This window comes from Oryza brachyantha, chromosome 8 (assembly GCF_000231095.2).
Source record: "Oryza brachyantha chromosome 8, ObraRS2, whole genome shotgun sequence".
Classification (NCBI taxonomy): Eukaryota; Viridiplantae; Streptophyta; class Magnoliopsida; order Poales; family Poaceae; genus Oryza; species Oryza brachyantha.
In genome coordinates, this window is record NC_023170.2 from 11,791,449 (window position 1) to 11,803,583 (window position 12,135).

Genomic DNA, 12,135 nt, shown 5'->3' on the forward strand with positions numbered 1-12,135 from the left:
TGTCCATATAAGATATATTCTTATTGCTGAGAAAAATCAATCGTCTACTTAAACTATCCTATGACTGGATGGATGATGGATTGAGCAATACCTTCATTTACTTTTCTTTAATGTGGGAAATGGGACAACTCTTTGAACCACTGAACTCCAAATTGCAACAAAAGGTAAACTGATCTAGTCTAAATTAAAATAAATTGGTCTTAAGATGGTCCAAAATAAAACTTTAATAATAAAATGGTCCAAACTACAATTTAATATTAAAATATATATTGACCTATGTGCAAATATTAGGATGTCCTTGTTTGGTTGGGAAAAAAGTCAAACGACATATTTGCAAACAAAAAATAATTTATGAATAAAATATTTATAAACATATTCTTAGATATCTAAAAGTTTTGGCTAAAAAATAAAGTATGATAAAAAACCAAAATCAACTCAAATTTAAGTTTAAAAATACAATTTTGATTTATAAACATGGGTACTGTATTTGTGCTAACATGACCACTAAAATTAGATATCCTAAACTCTTTAAAATACAATCCTATAAACAGTCGAAGTTATCGGTCTATGAAATATTTGTTACTTTGATTATCTAATCAAACTATGATAAAATAGCAACAAACCATCTGTTAATAATGACTATTGTAGTTTTGCCTAATTAATTGTAGGTTGGTACACATTGCAAGTGTAAGTTTTCATGTTTGGACAGTAATGTTAGCAAGACCAAGTTCATACACAAATTTTAGAATCACTGCAAAATCAAGTTTACACGTCACAATTTCAATTATATAATTAATTAATAATATTTAATATCGGCACTATTTTAAAACTATGTAAAGCTAGGTTTAATGAGTTGCATCCTATACAATTTACAGTCTCCTTATATTAAATGACAAATTGTTTATGCTTGCATATATCAAACGGACAGGCCAATTGTGCAACTCTCAAATCTCAATTAATATGTCATTCAACATCTAATTTTTTTGTAAGTTTAAAAGATATCATTATTCCTCCTTGTATGACATAAACAAACTTTAAATTAATCGATAGTATAATATACATAGAAAATATTCATCACATGATCTTTTTTCAGTCCACAAAGTATAGTATATCGTTTTTAACAAAGTGAACTTAACCGTGATGTTTGCACTAGTTATGCTTCTTGTTCATTATTACATGGAGAGGTGCACATTTTTTGTTCAATGATTAAAACAAAAATATCCCACAACGATACATCATTTGACAGGTCAATGAATTCACTTATTTACCTAAAAGATGGTGTAAACAAAATATTGCTAAATCTCAGAATAATCATTCCTATTTACCATATATTTATTTGAAATTATTGTTAGTAATTTGACCGTATGTGCCTTTGATAATAGTGATATGGATCCTTCATCGATTTGATGGTGAGTGCAACTACAGCGTGAACTTCATTGTCTCGGCATCATTGTCGACATTCTAACGGTCCTTTACATCAGCTTGTGCTATTGCGTCAGTCGCGTGGATCTGGTGGTTGAAATTTGGTAGTAAAGGTATATAGTGCATATCTATATGAACTTTATAATTGAAAAGTTTATATCTTCATCTTTATCTAATGTCTCTTTATTTATATTCTATATAAACCGTTTGCCGTGTTTCTAATTAGAAAGATATTTATAACGTATGAAACTCTATAATAGATAAAGATACTTTCTAACAAATAAAAAGTTTTAACATTCAAAAGTCTATAACCGGAGAGTTTATATTTTTATCCTTATAAGAAACTCTCTTAATACAAGACGATTTGGATTGTTTGATTAACGTGGATGATTATAGACCGTAGGATTTGTCCAATAAGTAAAGGTAGTTGGAGTAGTTTAGGATAGATAAATAAGCAGAAGCGAAAAGACAAGAGTGATTATAGCTGAGAGTACACCCTTTTATCAGATGTTGAAGACTCAAGTGACAAGGGCCAACGTCTATTTTTTCGTTTCACATAATCTTATCAAAAGTATATCCTGTGTAAGCATAATTATAGGCTGGTTGTTTCACCTATATACGGTAAGAGCATCTCCAAGAGCAAGATAAATTTTATTTCCTAAATCTGATGTTTTGGCAAGTCTCTAAATAATATGGCAAAGGAAATTGTACTCAATCTTTAATAGTTTGGTATATTTCAGTTGGCAAAACTAAAATTGAGTCCACAATTTGTTATTTTCAATCTAGAAGTTGAAAGTCTTGTCCACGCGATCTGTGTTTGACCCCACCACCTGTTCGCCCCTACCGCCTGCTCACCACACACAGGCACCGCCGCCCGCGGAGCAACGGCGCGCGGCTGTGCGCGCGCACTGGCCGGCGACGCGCAGATGCGGTGGCGCATGGCACGGCGGTGGCCCACGGAGGAGGCAAAGTTGGCGTGTGCGAGTTCCGTGCGGACGCGGGAGGAGGAGTGCATCGTACTTTTTTTAGATGGCAAACGAAACTCGGACTCACAAATATATGCGCAAATAAGAAGATATGACAAACTGGTAAATTTGGTAAAGTCATATTGCAAACCATTGGAGGGTGCTTTTTTTCAATTTACCAAAAAAAAAAAGATTGGAAGTAGGAATAACAAACTCTAGGAGATGATCTTACTTTGGAAAGAATATAAGTGACTGCCAAGATCGATGTAATCGGATGAATTGCGAAAGTAGTGTTACAATTACTTATATTTACAGATAAATTTAAGAAAAAAGCGATACTGCATCAGTTCTTGTAGTTATACGATTCAAAATCTATATCACACAGTACAAGTATTTTTATGGCATCTATGCACGAAAATTCATACATTTACAACTAGGTATATGTTTGACTAGAACAATGCCCGTGGCGCTAATTATATGTTTGACTGGAACAATGTCCGTACTTCGCCACGGGGATAAAAAGAATCATTACATAATAAATTCTATTAAAATATATGATGAATATACATGTCGTGTGTATATAATTTACTGAACAATCGAGTCTCATAAAAACATTTAGTCCCTATGTAGTTTAATAAAAAATATTGTTAATTTTTGGCACATGTTTAACCATTCATCTTGTTCAAAAACATACATAATTATTATTTGTTTTTTGAATGAATTTATTACTATATCATTTTTGAGTGATTAAACTTGCATAAAAACTCAACGGCGTTATCTGTTAAAATAAGAGAGTATTAGAGCATCCCCAACGGCTAATCTATTCCATTCTCTATCCTGAAAATAGAGGATGAAGACTACAAATTGAGCTCCAACAGAACTGACTATCATATCATCTATTTTTGGATGTCATCCATATTAGAGGAGAGAAACTTTATATTTAGATGATCTCTCCATCCTCCAAAGAAATATAGAAGATGTCATATATGGATGATTTAGTGGAGTATAAAGAGATATGAATGATGAAACTGTTTTAGATAATCATTCAAATGAAGTTATGAATGACCAAATTTAGATAAGACCTTGGGATGCTCCTAACCTTCCCTCAAAATATTACCATAAAGCTAAACAGTCACAAATAATATAGCCAATGCTAATAGGTGACCCAAGTAGATTGAGCAATGTTTAATTAGCCAAACTAACTAATTAATTAATAATAAAATACTAATCAATTTTGAACAGTCTAATACTAACTGGGTTTAATATAGATGTATGAATCATCGCAGTTCCTATGAGAGAATTAATGGGAAAAAGAATAAAACGGTGCATCGGTTGTAACTGGGGAGGTATTATTGGGCTGAAATCGAGCATGGCCCATACAGTAATTGTGTTTTGTTTCCAACGAATGGCTGAGATTTCTTCAAGATTGGCTCGTGGGCGAGGCCGGCCCAGCAGCGTGTGGCTTGGGCCAACAATCGGCGATAGGGATCTTGTGCGCGAACAGCATGGCCCACTCTACGCGTGTGGCCTGGCGGCCCACTCGACGGACGAAAATATTGGCGGAATCACTATTGCTTCTTATAAGGAATAAGTTCATTTTGGGTCCCTCAAGTTGTCACGAAGTATCAAAATCGTCCCTCAACCGTAATACCAGAAATGTTGGCCCTCGAAGTTACGAAAACTGTTCAATTCAGGTCCCTGGGCAGTATTGGAGGGTGGTTTTGCTGACGTGGCATCCCAGTCAGCAAAAAATAGATTAAAAAATTTATGGGGCCCATCTGTCAGCCTAATAAGAACACAAAAAAAACCCACACTCTCCCCTCTTCATCGAGGCCGGCGGCCGGGCATCGGCGAGCTTGGGCGTGGGCACGGGGAGGCAATGACACTGAGCGCGAACTTGGGCGGCAGTGGAACGGCAGCGGGCACAGGCATGGCTGCTTGGGGCGGATGCGCCGGCGAGCTTGGCCACCATCGAGGGCAACCGAACAGCCTTCCCCGTCCTCACCGGAATTAGCAACGACGCGCCCGTCCCCGTCTCCGGCGTTGCCCGGGCACCGACACCGCCCATCGTCTCCTCGCCCCACGCCCGCGCCTGGCTCCTGTGCGCCACAAGGCTGCCGAGCCGCCGCCGCCGGGCGTCGTCAAGCCCTGGCCACGCCGCTCGGCCGCCGAGCCATCGCCGCTGCCGCGCGGCCGCTCCTGCCATCATGCCGTCGTGCTCCCGTGCACCACCCAGTCACCGAGCCAGCGCGACGCCTCCCCGCGCTGCCGCTGCCGTCGGGCGTCGTTGAGCCCCAATCGCGCCGCCGCGTCGTGCCACCCGGTCGCCGAGCCACCGCGCGGTCGCTCCCGCTGTCGTGTCGCGCTCCCGTGCGCCACCCGGCCGTCGAGCCACCGCCGCCGCCGCGTGGCCGCTCCTGTTGTCGTGCCGCCGAGCCACCGCCACGCCGTCCCGTGCTGCCGTTGCCGCCGGGCGTCATTGAGCCCCGGCCGCGCCGCCTTGCCACACTACCCGGTCGCCGACCCGCCGAGCGGCGCTCCCGCTATCGTGTCGCCGCTCTCGTCATCACGTCGTCGGGCTCCCGTGCGCCACCCGACTGCCGAGCCACCGCCGCCGCCACGCGGCCGCTCCTGCTGTCGTGTCGCCGCTCCCGTCGTCGCGCCGTCGGGCTCCCATGCGCCACTCGGCCGCCGGGCTCCCATGCGCCACCCGGCCGCCGCGCTGTTGCTGCTGCCGCGCGTCTTCGAGCCCCGGGCTCCCGCGCGACTCCCGACCGCCAAGCCACCCCCGCCATCGCGCCGCCGGGCTCCCGTGCGACTCCCAGCCGCTGCCGCATGTGCTCTGTGAGGGAGAGAGTAAAAGATTAAAAAAATCTGACATGTGGGACCCACCGGCTGCCACGTCAGCAAAACCGATCAAAAAATAGGTCAATACTACTGAGAGACCTTTTGTGAACGGATTCGGTGAGTTTAGGGGTAGACATTTCTGGTATTGCGGCTAAGGGACCAAAAACAAACTCGCAGTCAAGTTTAGGGATCTTTAGTGGACTTATTCCTTCTTATAATAACTAGAAAAATTGTCCGTGCGTTGCAATGGGTACCGATAATTTTAATTATACGTAATTAGGGATAATCTCATCATCGCTTATATCGGAGTAGAGGTTTTATATGATTTAGCTTTGATTTTATACTTTCTACACAAAAAAACAATTTAAGAAAAAAAATCAATGGTATCATCTATTAAAAACCAACTAAAAGCTAGAGTGAGGCTGTGTTCTTGGTTGGGGTAAGTAACTGGTGAGAAAAATATAGCAGCTGAATAACATGTCATTAATTAATTATTATCTATAAAATTCTAAAATAGATTGATATGATTTCTATAGAAAATTTTCTCTAAAAATACACCATTTATCATTGTGGGATGTGTGCGTACGAATAACGAGAGAATCAGGCTTATTAAACCAAGCAAACGAACACAGACTGAGTAGGTCCCATCTTTTGCCCCTGCTGTTCCAAATATTGGATTCTATATCTTAATTATTACTCCATACTTTAATTAATGACACTATTGACTTTGCAGTACAATCCTACAAAACCACATAAAACTGAACAAAACAAAAAGTTTCTATGAATAGGAACAACAAATACAAATCCGGATATATTTTCCAACCAAGAAACAGAGAGGAAGGGGTGCTCACATAGTCAATTCAAATTCTCACTTAGATCGAACAAGTAGACATGCAATACTTTTTATATAAATAATAGAGATATACAATTATATTATTTATAGTTGTTTATTCTATTACTACATCATAACGTCTATAGTCATATATATTTAAAACAAAGGTCTATAAAAAAAGAGTCAGACACCGCCTAATTTTGCATCTCCCTATTGGCAGCATATAAACAAACCTATGTAACGTATGTATCCTATATTCCTATTCGCTCGTAATTAAAAAATTGAAAGGAAGAAAAAATTATGATGCGTTTTGGGCTTCTCCGCATGTTGGGCATCGCGCGATCTACCACAGAATCATAGTATATAAAAATTATAAATTTTTTAAAAGACTATAACAAAATCATATAGTAATGTTTTATAAATTTTAACTATATGATTTTGAGCGTTTTGGGCATTTTATAGATTTTATGTGATATTGTTTTATAGATAGTGGGGTATTAAGCATGGTCTGGCTCGAATACGTGGGTACATTACGTGATGCTGAGCTAGCAAGCTGGGGCGCAACGTAACGGGCCGATCAAGCAACCAGTAGGCCCAACCGCAGCTCAAGTTGGCCCACCAGGAGGCAGCTGGCCTGCCAAGCCGACAACTGGCCCCACTTTCAGTTGGACCCCACTTTAGTTGGACGGAAGCGCATCCATGCGAAAAAAGCGTGCGTGCTTGGATGACGTCACGCCGCATGGGCCCACGACATAACAAAGTTTGTAGAATCTTTACCCTTTTTTATAATAGTATAGATATATAGATATAGATAAGAGAACATAAGCAATTCATAATAGAAATTTTGATCACTAAATTGACCAAAATATTTTTTTCCTTTACCTTAGTTTTTGCTAAATAATCTAAAAGTCTTTATATGTTGAGACAGAGGCAATAATTATACCGGGGAGGGAGATATGGAGATGGACATCCACAGTTAAATTTGTTGTTTTGTTACAATTTATAAAATTCAAACTTTAACTTGTAGGGAATATGTTCACGGAGTAACATATATTTCAATATCAATATGTTTTTTAATACATTTAACACGATACTTTAGCGAGTAATGAAAGTACTTTTCCACGGAGAAAATACTTCTGAATTCTCTATAAATAAAGCACACCAAGCCTTCAACTTTTGAAGCGAGCAGTGAGCCGTGAGCAGCGACGAGTGTGAGTGGTCAAGGTGCGAATTTGAGGCAACAAGAGCGGCCAAGGACCGCATGTACGTCACGAGGCCGATCTCGCGGTATGAGAACAACCCGCAGGCGGCCGGGCTCCGGGATCCTCGTGGTGGAGGGCGACGAGGCCGTGGAGCGTGCGGCCAACAGCTGGGGCCTGTGCAGGGACTCCGAGGTGCGCGGCCTCCCTCTCGCTCAGAGCCGGATGGCCAAGGTGGAACGCACGACGGAGTACCTCATCGCCGGCGATGGCGACATCAGCTCGGAGGCCTTCGTCAAGAGCGACGCCGTCGTGTTCGTCCCCATCGTCGGCCTGCCCCTTTCGTCCAACCGCTACTACGACCTTTTTCTTTTTTTGTTTCCATCGTCCCCGTCATATCGAAGGTTTGAATACTAATTAAAAATATTAAATATAGATTATTAATAAAATCCATCACGACTATTTCGCGAGACAAATCTATTGAGCCTAATTAGTCCATGATTAACGAATGTGATGCTACAGTAAATATTTACTAATCGTGAATTAATTAGGCTTTAAAAATTGATCTAATGAAATAGCCTTTATTTATGCAATTAGTTTTGTTATCAATATATACTTAATATTTCTAATTAATATCCAAATATCCGATGTGACGAGAACTTAAAAAAATCCATGATCCAAACTGCCCCCACGTCGTCTACGCCGAGGGCAAACACATCGGGTAATTAGCTTAATTAGCAACTGAACTATTAATTAGGCCCTATTTGTTCAGATAGGGATTAGTAATCTGAGTTAGTGGAAATAAATAATAAAAGTAGATAATTATTTTAAACTATACCGAGGCAGTGAGTCTAAATTACCAAAAATATATACTATTATGGTAGTGATAGTAAATCTACCATCCACCAACTTGTTTCAAAATAATATTGTATATTGGTTCTATTTTTTTATCTCTAAAAAAATTTTAACTAGTATATGTATAATTCATATTTCTCCGTAGCAAAAACACGTGTGCGTCCATGTTGTGTGCGTGCAGGATGGTGTCTGCGTGCTCCAAGGAGGAGGACAGGACGGGGTGCTGTGGACGCGGTGCAAGGAGGAGGGCCCCAACCTGTCGATGGGGTGCTGTGGTTCCGGCCAGCCTCATCGAGGTCGGCATCGGCAGAGCTGGAGCTGGACATGTGGTGTGTATGGGCGGACAGAAAGCTCGTTCGACTCATGACAAGCTCGGCTCGGCTCGTTTTATTTTTCTAACAAACCGAGCTAGTATTTTAGCTCGTTAGAGATAACGAGCTGTCTCGCGAGCCTTAATGAGCCAAAGCCCACCCCTAGCCATAGGCCACAATCCCATTATGGAGGCTCACCAACCATAGCCCATAGCCCAATAAAAAATAATAACCCTAATAAAGCCTCAAAGAGTAGCAGCATGGTCCTTGCTCCCTAACCGCCGCCGCATCACGCATACAGCACAGCAGCAATGCAGCAATCAGCATGATGTTCTCCCGCCTCGAGCACTTCCGGCGACGGCTGCTACCTCGTGCCACTCCGCTGGCCGGCCGCCGCCTCATGCCGCCTTGAGCTCCTCCGCCATGGCCGCTGCCTCGCACCACTCCGCACCGGCCACCGCCACACGCCGCTCCACCGATGGCCGCCGCCCCGAGCTCCTCCGCCGCGGCCGCTGCCTCACGTCACTCCGCCGACGGCTGCCGCCCCGAGCTCCTGCGTCGCGGCCACTGCCTCGCGCCGCTTCCTCGCCGGGTGCTGCCCCGAGCTCCTCCGCCGTGGTCCGCCGTGGCCACCGCCTCGCGTCTCTCCGCCGACGGTCATCGCCCCGAGCTTACGAGCCTAACAAGCCAGCTCGTGCTTTCCAATGAGTCGAGCCGAGCTGGGTTTTTAGCTCGTTAAGATAACGAGCCGAGCCGAGCCAGCTCATTATTTTAATGAGCTAGACCGAGCCGAGCCGAGCTAGATTTCAGCCCTAGTGGTGTGGGAGAGGATGAAGTGGGAGTTAGAGAAAGGAGGGTGGGTCGTCGCTAAGGATATAAGTGGGTCAATTCGCCAACTCGTTTATAGGCCAATTAAGTGGGTAATCTGATAGATTATCCACTTAATTAATTGGTCTACAAGTGGACCCGCAGGCTGGTCCACTTACACTCGGCATCGCCGCCGGTGGCGATGCCGATGGCGATGCTGACATGAAGAGGATCGAGAGGGTGGAGAGGCATGCCGGGCGGGACAGCTGGGACAGGTTCGGCTGCTACCTGCTGGTGGAGATGTTCGTGCTCAGGAGAATGGATGGAAGCGTGGCGCTTACCCACGATTTCAGAATTAGAACACTGTGGTCATGACAGGGAAATTATTTTCACCACTCGTTTTATATTTACTATTTTTCTGTGTTATCTAAATAGTTATTTAAAAATTAAAAAATGATAAGATAGACGGTTATGATATATATATATATATGTGTATATATATATTACTTTACAAATAATATATAAGTTTATATACGATTCTCACAAGTTCTAATAAAAAATAATTGATTTAACTTTGAATGCGCACGTACTGGTTTGGGTTTAATTTGTTCTTTTATATAACTTGTAGAAGTTAAATTTGAACTTGTGAAGTGATATATCTTATATTAATTCATCTAGTCAATTTTTAAAAAAAATTAAGGAAAAAGTACGAATTACCCCCGAACTATCGTGGTCGGCCAAATTACCCCCTGAACCACAAAACCGAATATTTTACACCTTCAAGTATTCATACCAGACAAATTACCCCTGAGCACTTTCAAAGCGGTTTTAATCATACTTGACATACACTGGCATTAACATGAAAATCCAATCAACCAAAAAAATTTAAAAAAATATAGGGCACATAGTCTCGACGGCAGGCGAGCGAAGGCGGGGGCGGCAGAGGGAGATGGCGGGCGGTGCCGGGAGCGAGGGCGGCCACCGCAGTCCCACGGGTGCGTCAACGGACGGGAGCGAGGGCGGCGGCGCGGGGAAGAGGGCGGCGCCGACCGTGGGGCAGACAGAGGGCGAGGGCGGGCAGAGGCGGGGATAAGGGCGATGGAAGGCAGCGCGCAAGGAAGGGGGTGGACGGCGGCGCGCGGGGATGAGGGCGAGCGCATGCAGGCGGCGGTGCGTGGGGAAGAGGGCGAGGGTAGGGGGCGGCAGACGACGACGCGTCGGGAATGGCACGGGGAGGGGGGGAGTCCTCCGCTTCGCTGCCACTGCCGGCGAGAACTTCGCTTCGCCGTCGCTGCCATCCTTCGCACGCCGTCCGCACACCCGCGCCCGCACGCTGTCCGGCCATCCCCGCGCTGCGCCGAGTGCCCGCCGCAACGGGCGAGTCCCCCGCTTCACCGTCGCCGCCATCCTTCGCCCGCCGTCCGCACGCCCGCGCCTGCGCCCGCCCCCCGTCCGGCAGTCCTCGCGCGGCTCCGAGCGCCCGCCGCCAGGGGCGAGTCTTCTGCTTCACCGCCGCTGCTGGCGAGTCCTTCGTTGGTGAGTCCTCTGCTTCGCGATCGTTGCCATCCTTCGCCCGCCGTCCACACACCCACGCCCGTCCGCCGTCCAGCCGTCCCCGCGCGGCACCGAGCATCCACAGCCCTCGCCCCGTTCTTCCGGGAGGGAGGGAGAGGGTGAGAGAGAGGGGTTATGATAAGTGGGCCCCACCATTAAAAAAGAAAATACTGAGTGGACTACCACATGTACGCCACCACGTATGACAAAACCGCTTTGGATTGGGTCGAGAGGGATAATTTGTCTAGTATTGAAAGTTTAGAGTAAAGGATATCTGATTTTTGGGTTTAGGGGTAATATGGCCAATTGTGATAATTTAGGGCGGTAATTCGTACTTTTTCCAAAAATTAATAACTATTTAGGTGACATGCAAAGAAATAGTTGATATCTAACGGAACGATGAAAAGCTGTCTACTCGTGAGAAAATGGTTGTGCTTGAAGTATTTGTTTTTCTATGCCGAATGTCGTTCAAGTATTTGTTGATTAATCCTTATTAAATACTTACTCTGTTTTATAATAATGTAAGATGTTTGACTTTTTTGGTTGTAATGTTTGACCATTTGTCTTATTCATTGTGAATTTTACATTCTTTTTAGGCTAACCTTCTACTTGTTTTTTTTAAAAAAAATAGAAACATAATCCTAGCGCTATTGCGATTTATATGGAACGAGGACTCTTAGAGCAATCTACTTAATTTAGTATAGTAGATGGCTATGTGCGTCGGCGTTCCCCAGAAAATTGTGTCGTGTGTTGTCAAACTCCCATGAGAAAAGATCAGGCTGGCTACGGGAAATTTGACAATCCTACCTAAATATCGGGTAATTCTATTTTTATTGATAATTGTATTTTTTCTAAAACTAAAGTTAAACTGCTTTGGGTGCAAGAAAAGATCGGGCTATTTGCCTGAATTTCACGTTCTATTCAAGTGAAACATGTAGAAACGAATTCCTAGCGCTTTTGCGTTTCTATTTTTGTAGTTTGTATTTGTACTTAGATTTTTAAAAATAAAATTAAATTGCTTCGTGTGTAGTCAGGGCCGGAAAGAAAAGAGCGTGACGCAAAATAAGACAAAAAGTTAACGCGCGAGCCGACGTGGGCCCGCAAGAAAAGAGTATGACGCATAATAAGAAAAAAAAGAAAAATAACCCACAAAGCGTTTTCGGTATTACTTGAGCGCGAGCAGTATTTACTAACCGAACGGCCTAATTGGCACCATCTAACGTGTACGAGTATGACACCGTTCCGTTCGCGTCCGTACCATCTAACTTGTACGAGTACGACCCATACTAGGGGATCGAACTCGAAGGGAAATATGCAGCCGCGATGCATGCAGGCTTACCCTA